The 19,607-nt window shown below is 38.7% G+C and overlaps 1 long non-coding RNA gene across 1 annotated transcript; it reads right to left on the bottom strand.

Moving 5' to 3' along the window:
- Nucleotides 1–3,921: 3,921 nt before the first annotated feature.
- On the bottom strand, nt 3,922–13,954 carry LOC135446377 (uncharacterized). Its single transcript, XR_010439774.1, has 3 exons — nt 13,799–13,954; nt 5,758–5,889; nt 3,922–5,069 (listed from the first exon to the last, which is right to left on the bottom strand). It is a non-coding gene; the product is annotated as an uncharacterized LOC135446377 (long non-coding RNA).
- Nucleotides 13,955–19,607: the final 5,653 nt, after the last annotated feature.

Raw genomic sequence — 19,607 nt, 5'->3', positions numbered from 1 at the left:
CTGAGACATGCCAGTGGTCATGCCTAACCACATATTTATTAATGTGGATAGCAGACACTGCAGGGGAATAGTGTATCTCCCACCTAACTAGGTTCCTAATGACATATAACAAATACACAGATATGAGTACGTTCAGAAAAAACTGCTCAGAACTGTTATCTACTGCTTATTTCCAGGACTCAAACACAAGATTTCTGTTAGGTTTGGAAGGCAACTGAAGCAATTGAAATCCTGCTGCGCATGAAAAGCAGATATGATCTTTGGCTTTTAAAATGAGACTGAAAAGAGTAAACTGAGATTTGATAAATTCAAGAGAAATTACTAGCTCCATCTCCCAAACCCACTCTTTTCTGTCTGCACCAGGTCTTCTGTCTCCTTTATTAGCCTTTATATCACAGAGTTGTTAAAGGATGTTGAGGAAAAAGGGCAGTTTTTTCTGGATTTTCGTTTTGGTTTTTGGTTTTTTTAATTACAACATTCTATTGATTTTCCTTTTCCTGGCTTTCAGTTTTTTTCAGTTTGGAAAAACACCAGTTATGAAACAGGATGTATGACACGGACTCAAAATTCATCATCTCCTATGTCATTAACTGGCCAGACTGCATTACAACTTCTGCGTTAGCAGGCAGGTCTACATAAGCATGCCTTTAAGTGATGGATCTTGAAATTCATCCTGGCATGGGGTTAAGTACAAAACATTATGATTCACTGTACATTTCACTGTACATTAAGCTTGCCTAGAAAGTAGTCAGTATTTTAATGTTCAATTATATCCTCCTAGGCCACCACAATGGACTGCCAGCATGTCTTCCAAGAGAGGAAATTAAATATGCACAGAATCGTTTAAAATAATCAGTACTATAGGAAAAGAGAATTGCTGCTTAGAAAATCTTTAGCAAAAATATTTATGGAAACTTTCAACACAAAATTATCAACACAAAATTCTTACTTGTAGACACTCTAACCTCCTGCCCAGTACTGGACTCAAGGTGAGGCAATCTGGAGCAGAAGAAAATGCTCTTCTCCTCCACCTCAATTCTTAACACTTGTGGAAAAATGGAATAATAGTAGTAAATTGCTGAACTACTTTGCTCCTTTCAGGTTTGTACTATAGGTAAAATAAACAGCCTTTCCACTGACCTGGTGTTCCTGCTAGTGACTCTGACTTCTGCAGAGTAGGAGAATGTGTGGTGTCCACAACAACAAACCAACAGTTAGGTGGTACCACGGTGTCAGGGTCACACCAATGGTTTATACACACCTGGAGTGTTCCCACATGTCCCACATGCATCTTCTAAAATAATTTTGGTTGCTTTGGTCCTCAATCCCCACTTTTATCACACTAGAACTTGTACTGGGAGTTTAAGTAATGTGTAAGCCCAAAGTGATGGAAGAAATAACATTTCTTTAAAGATATTTGACATTTGGATCTGATTTTTGTGCATGGGCTTGACATATTTTTGCAAATCTGCAGCATTATTAGAAGAGCCATGACTTTGTTCTTGAGCCATAGCCCAGTGTTGTCATGTCAACATGTTCTTGGCAAGCAATGGGTGTTCATTGGTTATTTAAAAGCATTTCTTGAGGGCTGAGAGAAATTTAAGCAACCCATATATAAAGAGCTTGATCTAATTTCTTTAGAAAAATCCTTACATGGTGATGGAAAACATGTCATCTAGATAGTCTCAACCCTAAAGTCATTCTAGCAAGGGAAAAGCCCAGAGTTTGAGTGTTAAAGGTGGAAGCCAGAGGTAAGGTTCCTAAGGGCAAATCTGGAGTGCAATGCCTATGTCATTGTGGTATGCAAGTCAAGACAAGCAAAACCACTGTTGGTACACTAATTAATGTGAAGGTAAAAGAGGAGTTTTGGAAATCATGTATGAAGCATACAGCAATGTTGATAGGGGTATTTGAGAAACACTGAAGATATTTCTCAAACATCTTGGCATGGCGTAAAGAGACACATGTGGGTTTTCAAAATGCAGCTTTTATTGAACAGAAATTTTAATGGAAAATTTTCACACTAACTCAAGATTATTGCAATGATCACAACAGAATTTTAGCTTTTTAATCCCAGGCACTGGGACCGCCAAGGCTGCAATGAAAGATAAATGTGCCTTGACAGCAGAGCTATCAGGCTGCTTGATTTTCTCTTTTGATAGGTTTATGTTTCATGCCAATCAATCCAGCTCTACTGTGCAGCATAGTCACATTACCTGTATAACGTAGCCTGCTGAGAGCCTAAAAGCACTAAAGAAATATAGTGACCTCTAACTAAAGCAGGCAAAAATAAGTTAAGTGTGAGGATGGGCAAAGATTTTTTTAAGATGTTTTTTCTTCTGTAAATGATTTTATCTAATGGTTCAGATATTCAGAATATCATCAGATATTCTGATGATAACACATTTCCCCAGGGGGAAACATATGCTCAGTGCACTCACCTTGGGGTTTCCCACTTACTCATTGCAAGAATAAAGAGAAAACTCTCTGGGAAGATGTCTCTAAGGAGTAAGATCTCACAGTGAGTGATTCACAACACAGTACATTCTTTTGTTGAAAAAAAGAAAGCCACAGACAACAGCAAATATTAGATCAAATGTTGAAGTAAATTCATAATTACTAAGTCAGATTCTCATCTCAGTTAATAGAAATGTGCATTCAGACTGTTTATTTGTGTGCTGAAGCTGCTTTGGATTTACTCCATTTTAATTAAGATCAGAATCTCACTCTGTTGGCTTAGATTTTTTTAATAGCTAAACTGTGCTTACATACAGCAAACAGATGAATTCATTTCCGGCCCTGTTCATTTAATAAAAGCTTCAGCAGCCCTCAGTACCTTAATCTTGCTCCTGGAATCAGGACAGTGCTTTGGGGGTATACCTAGCATATGCTGCAAATCAAGTTATCTCACTCAAATGTAATATTGTAACAGCCCTGACTTCTAATAATCAGTGAACTGTAAAATCTCAGTGCAGGTTATCTCAAATGAAAATTCCAGAGACAGAAACAGTTTGGAGGTTAATGGGATTATCTGAAGTCTCAGGATGAGGGACTACAATATAACTTTATGCTGGATCTGCAATACTGGGTGGACTAGCCAACTTGAATTCTTTTTTACACCTCTCCCACTCTTGCTATTTCCCTAGGTTCTATGAAATAATGAGAGGCTTTTGACAGGTACTCTAAAAATTAATTCTGACAAGCCATCTGCAGTATAATATAGCTTCTTCGTCCATTTTAGAAACAATTCTCCTTCTGCAAACGCTCACAAACATGTCTAGTCCCATTGCATTGTTCCAGCTGTGCTCAGCTATCCGAGTGGAATGGAACACATCGTGTATCATAAATCTGAGTCACTACATGCTCTGATGGTCCTGAGTTTATTTTAAGGAGCAGAGGATAACAGATGAGAAAAACAAGCAAGATTCAAAAGTAAAGGGAGAGCAACTGAGAAGCATTGCCTAATCCTGGCCCCAGGTCATGCTCTGAAATACCTCATGGCTTTGGGAAAAAGAGTCATGTCAAAATTTTCTTCAAGCATGGCAGTAGAGTGTCCAGCTTGGGGGATCTGAGCCTATTATATCTTGAAGGATCAAAAAAGTTGGACACAGTTTAGGAATAAAGAGGCAGAGTGAAAGCTGTGGCTAGAAATGGGCTGGAAAGAAAAATCAATTATCTTAAATAAAAACATGAAAGTTGAAGTAAGCTTACCAGTTTTTCCTAGTAAGCATATCTAGTAATAGTTTTTAGTGCAAAGAAAAAAAACAGGAAAAAACTGCTATAATTAGAATAGCATCTGGTCTGGCAAGAAATATCCTGTGAAGGTGAGAAGAAGTGTCTGAAGAAGAAAATCTTCTAACATGGATCAACTGCCAACAAAGGTAGTTTCCACATTATCAGTACCTGATGTCCTCCTTCTTCTACCCCTCCTTCCCCTACATCCCAGTGCAGATGGTTTCAGTTCCATTACTTGTGACAAATGCCCGAGCATTGTGTCTGAATTCTAGACAAAAGAGGGCAGAAAAATACTCTCAAGTTCTACAGAAACCTTTTAAACTGCAGTGAAATGACCATAAGAAATTACCCAGTGACCATCTTAAATTATAAAAACCAGATAAGGTACAAATTAAGTCTTTGGTAGAAGCCACAATGGATTTGAATTAATGCGCTAAAGGTTTGACACCAGAGACAGCAGGAGTTTAAACATTTTTTCCGTCCCTTCAGATTACATCTGCCGATTGTTTATTCCATTCAAATAAAATGTAACACCACAATTGTTTACATCTCAGTCAAACGACAGCCACTGAAAAAGTCCAAGGCATACACTGAAAGCTCAGGGTTTTAGTACTACAAAGAAGTGTCCTGCAGTCCAGCCAGGACTGCAACAGAGCACAGCTGTAGCAAACCTGCACACTAAGCATTTAAATCTACTGGCACATTGTCTTCATCTGGGTCAGACAGACTGGTTCTTATCTCCTGGCTTGATGGGCCAGTGTAGTCAGGGGGACAAATTTCAGCCAGAGTTCTCAGTATCTTCAACCAGAATTATAGTTTCTGTACTTAAGGGTACTTTAAGGCTTTGCAGAATGGAAAATGAGCTTCCCTCTTCAGACATGAGCTTCCATTTCCTTGTGGTCTAAAATCTAGGTAGGAAGATGAGCACTGACAAGCATCAATGTGAGAAACTGGCAGATAAAGCAAATGGCCATATGATGGTATATAAAAACCATTTTTTTTAAATATTAATTTCAGTGATGCAGGCAAGCTGAACTGGGTGCAACAGCCATTTCTGACTCTCCCTTTCTCCTCTGAAACAGAAGCAGTGTGCGTGCAAATGTAAAGCTGGGATATGTATAACTTTATTTTCCGCGCTGTGCACATTTGCATTTTTTAGTAGCAGCCTGTTTGTCCTTATGTCTATGCAAGGCAACGATATCTCAGATGTCTCCAAATGTCCTCGCTGTGGAACAGGAAGCAGCATAGCTGCATCAACATGGCAGAACTAATCAGTCTGGGCACCGTGCCCTGCTGACGCAGCTCTCCTGTCTCCAGGACCCCAGCTAACATCTCTGCAAGGCACAAAGCACATGCTGCTGAAATTCAAATACTGTAGTCATGGGGACAGACAGAGAGCAGCAAGAGATAACAAGACCTTACAGGCTAGTGGGTCAGACACATAAAGGGGAAGGGGGAAATTTATCAAATATTATAAAATTATTATTTTTTTAATCTGAAGGAAACTGTGCATGTAGTTCGCCTGGAACCTTCCCAAGAGGTTGTCCGAGCTACTAGCTTAGGATTAGTGTGCCAAGTGCTTTTTTCGCTCTTGATCATACCCACTACATCTATACAGCTAAATTTAACAGTGTCAGGACCCTTTCCTTGGCTCTGAGATCAGCAGCTTGGCCCAGATGTGTCCATGCTGTGCTTCCAAAGTGCAGCTGCCTTCAGGCAGTCTACTGGAAATAGATGCCAGTCTGTGCTTACTCCCGGGAATTGCTCAGAGGACACTTGTTGGCTCAGGTCAAAGTCATGCTAGGAAATATGTTAGGAGTATACAGACAGTGTCTGAGCCCTGGAACTGGTTGTTAGCATAGGTGTTGCACTGAAAAATGATTGAAAATACTCAATGTATTTGAAGAGTGACAGTTCAGCTTCTGCGTGGTAAGCACAAAGACCAATGTGTTCACACTAATTGCCACAAAACTCAGTGAAATCCAGACACAAAACAGCAAATATAAAACCATGAGTTCCTACCCTGAGGTAGACTCAATGCTTTCTGAAATGTGCTGAGTGCATCTGATGTTCTTTTGAACTCAGGAGACAGTACTTTTCAGGCTTGAAATATTGACAATATATGAGCCAAGAATGATTCACACTATCAAGGACCTAGAAAAAAGGAGAACACATGAGAATATGACAACAAACTGAATTTGGAACACTATCACTTTTGGTCCCAAGGGGAAAAAAAAAGAGATTGCTTACACCATAAAAATTCTGTAGCACCAAAAAAAAAAACGCAACATGAAATTTACTTTGTCTCCCAAGTGAATTTTTTTTCTCTTGCTCAAGACAGCATTTTTCTTTATAGCAAATATAAACACAACCACTAATAGACCAGCAATTCATTTTTTTTCAGACTCTATACAAAATTCATAAACAGGATTATGAGCTAGACTTAAATTTCTCTCCAGTAGCCTAAGAAGTCCTAACTTAAACATTACCATAACTCAGGCTTCTATTTAACCCCATGATCTAGAGTGTCATGGCTTTTAAAGCATAAGCATATTTAATATCAGTATTTTAAGGTGACTCAATATGCAGTATTCCAGTGCACCTGATTAATAAACCTTTTTTTGAGCAGCCATGTGCATTCTGTATTGTATAAGAACAGCAAAAAAGACCAGAGGAATCTCACAGGAGCAGGATAGGAATACTGATGTGGCATTGCTGTACTTGCTTGCCACACAGAAAAGAGGAGGAGAACTGCTAGGAACTCCACGCTCCCATGCCTCAAAAAGCAAAAGGATTCTGGGCTTCTGGACAACAAATTGAGCCTCTCATCAATGCAAATATCCTTCACAACAGCTTTGATTGTGCTGGAGCCAATTCTGCTTCTCCCTCAGTTCAGACTCTGAGGTACAACTATAAGATGATGTAAAATGATCTAAACTCATGACATCCTTGATGGGCATATTCTGTGCTTTCTTCTGCATTCTTTGAACTTGTTTTATATACTTTTTCGACACTGATTTCTGAAAATCTGAGCACAAATTCAACTGGATGGCAGAAATTATTCTCTGCTCACTTGCAGTGAAACCATAATGAGGAAGCCAGGTTATGAGGGACTCCACAGCAGAACAAAAAGCAGCAAGGTTTTTCTCAGCACATGTAAGAGAGCCAAAAAAAAATGTCTCAATTTTCCCCACGTCTCTGTGTCTCAGATCACATGACAAGAACAATAAGTTGTGGCACAAAATGGAATAACAATATATCCTTCATCAACCTGAGGCTGAAATACACCCAGATAAAACCTATTTTTAGCCTGCCTTGGACACCAGCCAGCATGAAACAAGAAAGAATAAGACTGCAATAAATGCTGGTAATGTAAATAGGAAAGATGCTGTAGATAGAAAAAGAGGACCTTAATTCATACAATATGAAGTTGCCCCTTAGTGAATCCATTCTGAGAAGATTTTAATAATGGTGTCATCCTCATTCTTGTCATTGGTATTGCCTTGTTTGAACTTAGCCTTGTTTGATGTTTTTCAGTCCACCTTGTATTGCTTGGAAGATGCTAGGCAGCAGATACCTTTAAGGAGCCAAGGACAGCCCCTGCCAACATGACAATGGAATATAAGCTGCTTTTTGAGAGCCTGATTATAATGAGACTGTTTCCCAAGGCTATGTCCAGCTCCTAAGTACCAGAGCCCCTGATCCCACACCACACATGCACATAGAGAGACGCACATCAATGTGTTTGAAATAAGGTGTCTTAGAAAAGAAAGGAAAAGAGATCCACTGGCCCTGCTTTCTCTTTTCCTACTTGTATGGTCCAGCTTGGTGTTTCTATACATTTCCTTGGTTGTATTTGCCTTTCCTGGCAGCAGGACTACACAGCTTTGCTATCAAGGCACCTTTGCATCTCCAGAGTGGTCCCCTCCTGGGGAGGGACAAGGCAGAGGGATTTATCATGAAAGAGAGAGGTGCTCTGAGGCAACTCACAGCATCCAGAAACCGCTATTATGAAACTGGGCACTTGATTTACTTTTTTTTTTCAAACATGAAGGTCTAGCTTGCCGAAAATCCTCTCTCTGGCAATAACCAGTACCAGATGTCCAGAGGAGCAAGACTGGCATGGGGTAATTAAAGTATACACTAATCCTTGCACTTCTCCACTTCTTCATGATAGTTAAAATTTGGATTAAACCCTGAAGCATAAATTTTTTTTCCAAAACTTTGTAGTACTAATTTTCACAGCTCTAAAAATTCTTGTAGTGCTTGATTCTTCTTCTCTGCTTGTGAAATTCTTGGTCTTAAAAACATCCTGAGACAATGAGTTCCGGGAGCATGGTTATTTTATGTCCTAATTGTATCCTTTCTAATTCTAATTTCTCTTCAGTTTTCATTAAATCCATGTTTTGTCTCTTCATAATTTGATGGGGAGACAAAGTCCTGATCTGAATTCTTTCAAGATTTATCATTTCATTTAATTTTATATACTTCAAGTTTTTTCAGTTTATTGTTCTGCTTTCCAAATAATGACAGTATTTTTAACCTCTGTTCATGTAAATCATTGTCATGCAATTTCTCAACTCCTTCCCATTCAGCAGTAGCATCCCTGATTTTCTGGTGATACTTCACAGATACTCACAGACCCATGTCAGACTACATCACTAATGTGAATGGTCTGTTCTTGCCCTTATATTTTACAATGTTTAGAATTCATATGCTAAAATAGGATTTATTTAAAGCTACTTTTAATTTTTCTTTTCTAAATAATAAACTCATTTGAAGAAAAAGCTGATTTTACTAACAAAGTAACATTACAGGCATAATATACTGCCCTCTCTATATAAAGAATAACTTCATAAAACTTTTCAAGGACTGATACAGGCCATTAGCAGTGGAATGTAAAAATAAGGCAGGAAATATCATGTCATTATTGCAAGTCAGGTAATGGTCACTAGAACCAGTCCATTCCCAAATACACCTATTTTAAGCAGCAAGACAAGGCAAGAGGACAAAGCTAATGGGCATTCAGTATGATAGCATGGATTGAGCTGAATGATTTTCAGCTGGAATGCATTGATCTCAGAAAGCATTAGAGAACTCAAAGTCCATCCTCTTTACTCATCTGTATGAGTCATCCTCATTAAATTCAAAGGATCTCAGAACATCTGTGTAACTGTAAATTGAATTTTAACACTCAAATGAGCAGTGACTCAATACAGCCTTCACTGCCTGATACCAAACCCAGCAAGTGAAGAATTGCCTGAAAGCAACAAAGCAGTACAGAAATTTGACTTAGAAATGTCAGACTCAGTATATGACAAGTTTACAAATTTATTTCCTGTAGATTAATAAAATACAGCTTTTAAAATATTTCAAATATTACAACTATCAAAATGCTGGTATAATAAATTTTGTACAGAGAGGATTAAACTTTGTTTTCTCAAAGGTACAAGCAAATAGACACCATAAAAATGTTAAACAGAAATATACAAAAGATAAGGATCTAAAGAAAAAATTAGTACTATTGAAAATGACCAATATTTTCAACAGAGTCCATGATATTAAATGAACCAGAGTTTTCACTTTAATGCTCATCACATTTGAGGTTTGATTTATTGGTGAAAAAATTATGTCAAGTAAAACCTAAATGTAAGAGATGTTTGTACTTTTGAGTGTTATATGCAATAATAAAAACATTTGTAAATGTCAAGGGATCAGATTTGTAAAAGTATTTAGATCTAAACATCAAAATGATGATTCAGGATACCTATCTCAACTCTGAAACAATAAAAGTTAAGTACCAAGAATCCCTCTGAAAATCTCATGGTTTTGACTGGGGTATTTTGGGGTTTTTTGGTTTTTTTTTTTAACCGGAAGATCTTTAATATCTTGTCTGTTAGAAACAGAGCCACACTGGTCTTCAATGTATAAACTTTTTTTATAAAGTGGAGCTCCTAAACTACTTTATTCACACAGTTCATTGTATATGCACTCACAATTTTGACCTTGGCTTTTGGTTCATCGGTGGATAAGGCATATGTTCTTGCAACCAGTAAAGCTTCATTCCTGGCTATAAGCATGCAAGGAAGTTAAACAGTGGAATTTGGTCACCTGCAATTCTCAGACCATTTCCAGGCATGCTATGGCTTTGCTTTCCACAAACGCTAAACTTGAGCTCAGACCACAGACTATTTCCTTTAGGCATTTTGGACACAGTCACACCACTGCATGAGGTGAGTACCGTGGGCATGAACTTTATGTACAGGGCGCCACAGAAATGTCCTGGCACTGGGCACTGCAAGGTGCTGGGCACAGCTCATGAATTATAGGATTGTCACAGTGAGATTAGAAACCAGTGGTTTGCTGGTTTTTTTTTCTATTTCTCCTATCTGAATTTTATTCATAACCAGTGCAAACTGCACAAATAGTCCAGGAAAAAGGGACTGGCATCCAGTTCTCTCTGATTTCAGAAATGTGTTATAGCCAGTAGAGAACTGTGTACTCTCTGCTCTGTCCCTTTTGCTACCTGTTGTCCCCATCACCACTGCAATCATCAAGCCCTGACTCATCAAGGGATCACTGGATGGATGGGGGAAGCTGCTTTATATTTCAATCACCCCCAATAGTAGAAATCTTCAAGGCTCAAATTTCTCACCTCTCACTTCTTCCAGTGACCACTGCCTGACACTCCCTCTGCTCTTTGCACTGTAGTCATCACTGACCTGTGTCTGATCAGAGCATTTCTGGCCGAGGAGAGATTTCCAGGACCAAGGGTTTACATATCCTACTGAGGGCTCACTGAAATGCTGCAGAGCAAAAGCAGCATTTTGGTTCTTAGTTCCTTAAACTAGAACTTGTCCATACATACTACTGCATATTTAAGTTTAGGCATGGACAAGCCTTTGTGGTGCTGAATGATTTTTTTCTCATCTCTGAGCAGGGCACTTGCTGGAATATGAACAGCTGAAACCCTTCTTTTTGCTTTGACATGTCGTTTTCAGGGAACTCCATTTTCAGCACTAGGGTTTAGGGTCTGGCTGTAATGCAGCCATTTGTAATGTAACTCTTCTCTTTGCTGTGAGAGTCAGAAATCTTTGCTGTGAAAGTCAGAAATCTTTGAATTTCTGGCTTATGCTCCTAAGTTTGGTTGTCCTCCAGCATTATCCTTTGGCTTCCTGAATTCTATTATGTCAGGACCAAGTATTTGAAAAGGGACATATTGACCTTGCTCTGAGCTTTGGTCTGAGAAGGATTTCTGTACTTTCAATTATTGAAAGCTCCCACTCCAACACAGACTAAGAAAGTCATTGTCATTATGGCCACTCATATTTAGCAGTTTCTGGGTGGATTGTCATATGTAAGGCTGCATGCAAACAGAACAGAACATAAAAATTATTACAGCATGGCTCTGAAAAATAAAACTCTTTAATTCTCCTGTTACTAAAAATGTGAAAACACAGAAAATGACAATGTGATGTCCTAGCAAAACTTGACCCCAAAAAACCACCCATTCAGATATATTCATCATTTAATTCTGACAGGAAATGATTTTCAGGACTCATTCATGCTTGAAATTATTCAGTTTTGTCGAAGAAAAATCCTGTTTATTGCAAACAAGATATTTCCTCTCTTTTTTTAACTGAGAAAACATGTGTTTGTTTTTAAAAGGACAGTTTTCTCTGTCATTACACATGCCTTAAACCATGGAATGAACATTTTTCTGACTGTTTTTTTTTTTTTTTTGTACTACAAAGTCAGTAGTGATGACAAAGCCATTTCCTGCATAATAAAATCTATTAGTAATGTTACAATACCTGATGTAATTAAATAGTTAGAATTTTACCAGTATATCATAATTTAAAGCTGCTAATGGTAACACTGGAAGACACAATTCTGTCCACAAACTAATTGAAAATTTGAATATTTTTTCTCTATTGGGTCAAATATTCTCTATTTTCTCTATTGGGTCAAATATTGCTTACTGGGGGAAAGTACTTTATACATACATTGTCATTAACTCTTTCACTTTGCATAATAGATTATCAGATACTTTGTCACTTTTAAGAAAATTTTGGAATTATGAGGGATTTGTTTTGTCATTGTTACCTTCGTGGGAACTGAAGTCTCTCTACATAGAAATAGTTTGCCTTCAAGTACCTTATTTTCTATTTTGCTTGCTGTGTATTTTAGCTAACACAATTACTCTGGCCTGATTCAGCTACTTTCTCTGCAAAATGTTGACATTTCAGAATTCTAAATATCACTAAAATGATGAAACTTTGGAATATAGTTTATCTGCATAAAAATACAGTGTACCAAAAGCTGCAATGAGTGCAGTTAAAGGCATTAAGGACTCCCTATGCCAGAATTTTCTCCAGCCCTTAAAAGTCTAAAAAAGTTTATATGCATTCCTAATTGAAACACTGGAAATGGAAGAATAAATTCTATAATTTAAAAAAAACTTCAGAAAGACTGCAGGAATTAACTGATATAGATCTTGATAAAAATTCATTTCAAATTTATTGCAATGGAATAAAAAGCTTTATGCCTGGGGTTTTTATTTACATACTCTAATTGAAATGCAATAAAAATTATGCTTGATAGGAAATATTTAAACAATAGTGAAACTTACAATAACCAAATTATACACTGGAATCACCATATATACAGAGAAAAAAAGTCCAATAACAGCATTTCCAAATTATCCCTATTAAGGTAAAATGTTGACTGTGCCTTCTCATGTGTGTTTGTATTAATTCTCATGTGTGTTTTCCACCCAGCAAAGATGACAAACCTACGAAATCTAAATAATAACACATGAGAAATATTCGCACCCTGTGAATTCTGTCCTACTCATAGAGAAGAGATGTGAAAATTCCACTGAAGTTAGAAATTTATGTCACCTGAACACTTAAGGCAAGGTTAGTCCAACAATTTCTGCCATTATAATTTGATATACAGGTCCCATCTTTATTCCAATCTCCTGAAATTGCATCCTGACCAAACAAACCCTGTGGTGTTGCAGTTGCAGTTTTAGATCTGTGGAGCAGAATTGGGTTACAATAATGCAGTCTGGAAGCAATAGGAGGTATAAATTACTTTGACTCTATAGTGCTGATTGACATAATTATGTGAGAGAAAAGATAGAGAAGATCTATTAGGTCATCTTGTCCATTCCCCATGATACATTGTAATGTCTCCAAAGAAAATGTCATTATGTGCTGTGACACGGACCTGGCTATTACGAATGCTATTAATAATTGCTGTGGCATTTTTAATTCTCTTGCTTGGGTATTTTTTTTTTTTGTAATCTGATAATAGATGCCTTGCTCTTTTAGAATATTAGCAATATGTGCAATATGGTTGTATAAAATGTAATAGAATGTCTGATTGTCAAACAAAATTATAATGTGTCAAGCCATAAACTATTTTGGTGTGACCATAGTGTTAAAATGTTACTTTATGAAAAACAGAAACAGCAAAATTGTTCAAAATTTATGTACTTGGGTCTGATCCCACTTCTCATACAAAATAGAAAAGAACTTCTAATCTTTCCTGTTGTCCATTCTCCATTCTGTGGAATTAAATTTTTCAGGGTTTTAGGGCTGACCAGGCTTTGGGGATCTGCACCCTGCATGCAGAACAAAAAGTTTAATAATTATTCAATATTTTCTACATAAAATTTTAAAAAATTATGTCTAATTTTTTTCTTCTGGTGTTGTCTACTCTGTCCCTTTTGGTGGTTGCAAATCCAGACAGTGTTACAAAAATCACCCTAGAAAATATTGGTCAACCCGATTTTGAGTTTGACAGAAAAGATTTTTACCTATGAATCACCCAGCAGTCAACATTTGGCCATATATCCTTGTGGGATTAAGACTTGTTCTACTGTGCACAGGCATGTGATGCCAGCAATTCCACATAGTTCAGGAGATGAGACACAGGTCTGGGTCTTGGGTTCAGGATTTACAGCTCTATTAACATCCTGTCTACCATTAGACAAGTCACCAAGGTCCTTCATGCAGCTGTTTAATCTCTTAATTTGTATATTTCTTCTATTTACCTTGCAAAGTTAACATCTAAGTTGTCATCAGGTTACAGGGGTTCCACACTGTTGTCTCCTTAGTGCTAGAGTCTCGTACCTCCCTGGTGTTTCCTGAGGGCAGCTCCTCCAGGCACTGACTCTTTCTTTTTCTCACAGTAGCCAACTGACTCCAGTTCCCTTCTCAACCAACCAATGCACTCTTTTATAACACTCTTCTCATTGGCTACAGCTGTGGCCTGCTAAAATCAGGTCTGCTCCTAATTTCTAATAATTGGCTCAGCTGAAACACCTTAGGGGTAAGATTACTTTCTATACTACCTTTATTTTCTTATATTCGATCCCCCTACACATCTAAACCACAGCCAATCCCTGGGTAAGGTGTGGGCTGGCACTTACTTCTCTCTTGCCCCAACCACTGCTTGCTGTGGTTCTTAGAGAGAGGAAATAGAACCGTGGAAGGGCTACGGTTGGATGGGACCTTGAAGTCACCCAGGTCCAGCCCTTCCTCCTTGGGCAGGGACACCTTTCACCAGACCAGGTGGTAGAAATACAGCCTCCCAGGCAGGGATCAATCCATTGCATGTTCCAGCTGATATCCTTGTAGTGCCAACTGGACATCTGGTGTGATGGGACGTGCAGATGACATCTGGCTACAGTTTAGCCCGTCAAGATGATAGTCCCAGAGTTTGGTCAGGGACTGCACTGCAGATTGCTTTGCACTGCAGATAACTAACAGGACCTTCATAAACTGATGTATTTCTGTCACGAGTTCTTCAACACATGAGTAGGAGGTACAGGGCCCCTGACCAAACTGGATTACCAGGAGTTCTCCAAACAAGCTGAACAAGATTAGTGCTGCCATTTTTCTTTGTAGTCTGCATTATTTGTTATTTGATCTTTTTCACCCCCTGATGAAAATTAGAGATATCTTTTCACCCCTGATGTAAATTAGAGATACATTTTATGTGAAAAATTAGATGGATTTCTATGCCAATTTCAGTGAACAAATTTTTTCTAAGACAGTTTTTGTTTGTATTCTCACCAAACAAGAAAGCATAATGACCATAAATTTAACTGATGATAGCCTGATAATTTTCTATAAAAAGTGTAAGTGCATTTATGTGTGCAGGATCTTTATTAATACTTATGAAAAAATTACTAGATGCAGCTAAATTAATTAATAACTTATTTTAGAACATATTTTACAAAAAACCATTAAGAATAAATCATTAACAAGCAATGTCACAGCTAGCTGTTATAGCTAATTTTGTAATCTAGATTTCATTAAAAGTACGCCCATGCCTGATTAATATATGAATTCACATGGTAACATAGCATCCTTTAAAGTACAATAAATTCATTAAATAATAATCAGCTGTACAAACTGATATAAAAAGACAGTCTGAAACTGAAATGTAAAGCCATCTGTAATGGAATGATCAAACAGTCTTGTGCTAACTAGTTTGGGAAACACAAAGAGCAGCAGAAAATTAGTGAGCACAGCTTGTCTAAAATAAGTACTAAAAGTTCAGGCATAGATGTCATCGTTAAGGGCTGAATTGAGTAAGTTATGTGATGGCTTGTTTCTCCATCTTTTGCTAGGCCACAGAGAAAGAGATTCTTAAGGAGGTGACTGAAGACAGCAGACAGGGTAGGAGCTCCACATCTCCTACCAAGATGCCACTTGGGAGAACATCTCTCCTTCTACTGACTACACAGAAGGACTGTGGAGATTATTATGTTACTGAAATACACAGTTTAAATACTTTGCACAAGTCAGATGCTGTGATTTCTCTACTAATCATCAACTGCCTGCGGAAATTGCTCCTAAATCCACCATTTACCTGGCTGCACATGCTACTTTGGAGCTATTTTGCTTTGAGCTAACCATGCAGACTTTTGAAGACATGTTTTTTAAAGCAAGCTCTATGTGCTGTCTCTAAGACTCACTTTTAAAAAGCTGCAGTCAATTTTATCAGTTGAGTGACTTTGAAGACCAATTTTTATGAAGGATTCTTTCAAACTCAGGCTGTTAATTTATTACGTGCTGATCAGTAATATGAAAGAACTCTGTGTTTCGGAAGTTCGATAGTTCTTAATTATGAACAAGCTTTGAAGCACCCAGCCATGCATGACAGACTTCCTGATGCCTCCCTGTCTCTCTTCCTGCAGCCTGAGCTCTTCCCTCCAACACTCATATTGCCTGGAAGGGTTTGCCTTTGTTTTTAAGATTTTTTTGAATCATCTGAAAAATTCAGAGTACAGAACGTGACAGATTCCCAGTATGATTTAATATGACAAATCATATCTTGTGCAATATTGCAAGTCAGGGAAGGTTAATTAATACTTATGTCAGAGCTAGAGGACTCCATGTTGTGTGTGGTTGTCCTACCTTCAGCATAGAAATTAACAATTATCCATAAGAAATACTGAGCCACTTTTTGATCCTGCAGTATTTGACTAAAAATCCAGAGTGCATGTCAGTGATGCCTGATGCATTAGTAACAAACCTGGCCACAGACTGTGGGGGAATTCTCTCAGAAATATATATCTGAACAATCCCAGGTTATAAATCACTGACCAGCAAACTTCTTTCATTGAAACCATCAATTAATGGGGATCCTGCAAAGACAGAACGAACTGGTCTAGGCATCTTGTTTCAACTGAAAATCAATTAGATTTTAAATGACACTAAACCACATTCTCACAAAGAGCAACATTTTTGTTTTCTAACTTGCAGTATGGTGTTGACAAAGACCTGGATTCATTCATTCTACTCTATGCATCTAGTATAAGGCAGTAATCTAAGTTTCATGTGTAATTAGCAAAGAAAGAAACAAAGCCCAAAACCCATGAAATCAATATCCCTCTGAAAAATCTCCTTTTTTTGCAGTGGCTATTGAGAGTGCTTTGATTAAGTGCACTACTTCTGGACACCACAGATGAGCAACCTTCTCCCTCCTTGTCCTTTTTTCATTGTCTAGGTATGTCAGGAAAATCAAAATTCAAACAAGTCACCTATAATGGAATGGTACTTTTCAAAGAAAATAATTTGGTCAATGAAAGTAAATTTCCAAAATGAGATGGGATGTCAGGACCCCACCTAAACTAGGAACTCTTAGAGGAGGGCAATGGGGTCAGAAGTTTGCCTTTTGTCTGCTGTATTACTTTCTTCCTGCTATTTTTCAGCATGTGAGAATGGTTAGTCCTGCACCAAAGCACTTGGATCCTACATCTGAGCATTTCCATCTCCTAATTGTTTTCTGACTTAGAAAGACTGTAATAAATGTGAGGGATTCAAACATGACAGAGATGAATGCTGTGTCACAATTTGGCTAGATACATATTATAGTAACTTTGAAAAGATTCCCTCTGGACAAACTCATGCACTTCTATGTGTTTTTCCTTTCTTTGCTTCTGTTCCCTGCACCTCTACCTCCAAGCAGTGAAAAAGGAAAAGACTGAGAAATAAATCTTTTCCTCACATATTAAATTTCTTTTAAAAAATATTTTCCAAAACAATTGCATGAATTATTCATTACCTCTCTTTCTTTTTTCCTATTAATATCAGCTTTCAGAGCTCTGTTTGTTTGGGATTTTTTATGCAGTCCTTTTGGTGCTTTGCTCATTTCCATTGATGGGGTGTTATTTATTTTGCAAATGGAAATGCCTGCAACTAAACTATTAATCCTAGAAAAGCTTTTATGAAATTATTTCATTTCTCAGAATAGTGGAAATGCAAAAAAAAACCTTTCACCTCTCTGAAGAAGGATACAATGCTTAATGATTTTCAACATGCATTAGAGAGCTACAGTAAACTAGACAGAAAGAATCTGTCAATATTTGCTCCCAGTATGGGCTAGGCCTAGAAGTACTGAATGAAGCAAGAAATCCATCTGCAGGCTTTAAACCAAGGCCATGAGATCCAGCATTCCTCCATATGGATGAGTGCCATAATCTCTAAGTTATAGGGTCACCATCCATCTCTCTTTCTCAGGTGGCAGCATAAGAGGAGCAGCTAAAGAATCCTGCATGATATCTCACATAGGGGTGTACAGTCTTCCCTCACTCCCCATTTCAGCTCCCATAACACAGATTAATGATTAGGACAGGCTGCTATTCTGAATTGTCTCAAAGAGAAGAGAGCATTGTGCTTCTCAATGATCTGCCTTTCAACCCAAGTTCTCACACAGATGGAAGCCTGAGGATGCTGTTCTGTTTTTCTCACCTTTCAAAGAGAAGAGCAGTCCCACTATGACTTTTAAAAGGAAGATTGTAATTACCTGTTTTGAACCAAGGGCTCCAAGGTGCAATGCACTCAATACCAGATTACAGTGTAATGCTTTTTTTCTCATTATGGCTAAACAGAGCATGAAATGAGTGAATTCAGACACAGCTCTATGTAATTTCATTTGCTCAGCATACAGAGACAGGGCAAGTAGGAGAGCAGAGAGATGCTCTTTACCTCTACTCTGCCTTCCTGTGGCATGCAAAGCAGAAAAGCTGTAAAAGGGAGGATCATATCCATCAGAACCAGGAGTCAGCTGTAGCCCAGAAGGGATTGACACTGTCATTATCATCCGACAAATAGTTTCAGCAGGAACTGCTGCTTACAGTAAACTTCCAGATGTTGGGGTTAAAAGTTATCCTACAGAGGAGCATGCAGTTCTCCAAGCTGTTGGGCTCCAAATCCAGCTGTGCATGTCCAAAGCCTTGCCTCATTAGCACACTAAATAAGTAAAACCTTCGGTCAGTTACCACATTTCCTCAGAAGAGTGGTTTAAAGGGAGCACAAGCTCCCACTGTGGTGTCAGGAGAGATGAGAGCATTGCTGGCTTCCTGTTGGTGTCATCTGCTCATAAACAGAGATCTGCCTCCCTGCTCTGGCAGCCAGACACAGACCACACTAGGGAAGATGATCTGGGATTTCAAAGCCTGCAGCATTTGTAAAATAAACAGAACTACTGTACAAGCTCACTGGACAGTTGTGCCCCTTACTTTCCTGCATTTTTCTCAAGTTTCAGAGTATTGAGTTACAGCTGTTGTCCTGCCCATCTCACAAAATGCTTTTGCTATTACCAGTAGGGAGAGGTGACCCTGATCCTGACCCTGACACTGCCCCAGGCACGAGGCCCATAAACCAGGACAGATTTTGCCTATCAGGACTCCTGGTTGATTTGGGGCTTTGCCAAACCCTCACAGCTGCTGTCAGGCCAGTCCCAGGTGAAATCGGGGGCAGCCAGCTGGGAGGCACAGGGACAGCCCCAGCCTGGCTGGGAGGCCCAGGGACAGCCCCAGCCCGGCTGGGAGGCACAGGGACAACAGCCCCAGCCTGGCTGGGAGGCCCAGGGACAGCCCCAGCCAGTTGCCTGGCACCTCCCTGGGGATGGGGACAGGCCATAACCAGGCCAGGCCCATGGCCAGGCAGGGTGGGTTTGGAGAGCAGCAGCATTGCTGGGCCAGGGACTGGTGCCGGAGAGCTGAGGGCCCATGTGTGCAGCTTTGTAAATGCTCGCCAGATGCAAGAATTCATTTACTTGTGCTACTTCAAGTGAAATAACCAAATTCTAGTAAAATGGTCCCTTTGAAAACCTGGCTCAAATTTGACAAAGCAATAAAACCATCATCATTTATGTCCTGCTATCTCCTCCCTGTGTTTTGTTTCTTGATCTCAGTCCAGAAGAAAGAAGCAATAAGCATAGTGAACACATCATCAAAATTCTCTTTTACTTCTTGTTGTCAGCAGAGTGTGGGGAAAAACAACTGGGATTTGGAGGGTTGCAAATGCCTCCAAGAAAAGGTAAGAGTTTTTCTCAAGATAAAAACC

The sequence above is a fragment of the Zonotrichia leucophrys genome, chromosome 3, assembly GCF_028769735.1.
Source record: "Zonotrichia leucophrys gambelii isolate GWCS_2022_RI chromosome 3, RI_Zleu_2.0, whole genome shotgun sequence".
Taxonomy (NCBI): Eukaryota; Metazoa; Chordata; class Aves; order Passeriformes; family Passerellidae; genus Zonotrichia; species Zonotrichia leucophrys.
Note: the sequence above shows the minus strand (reverse complement) of the source record. Positions and strands in the feature narration are given on the sequence as shown.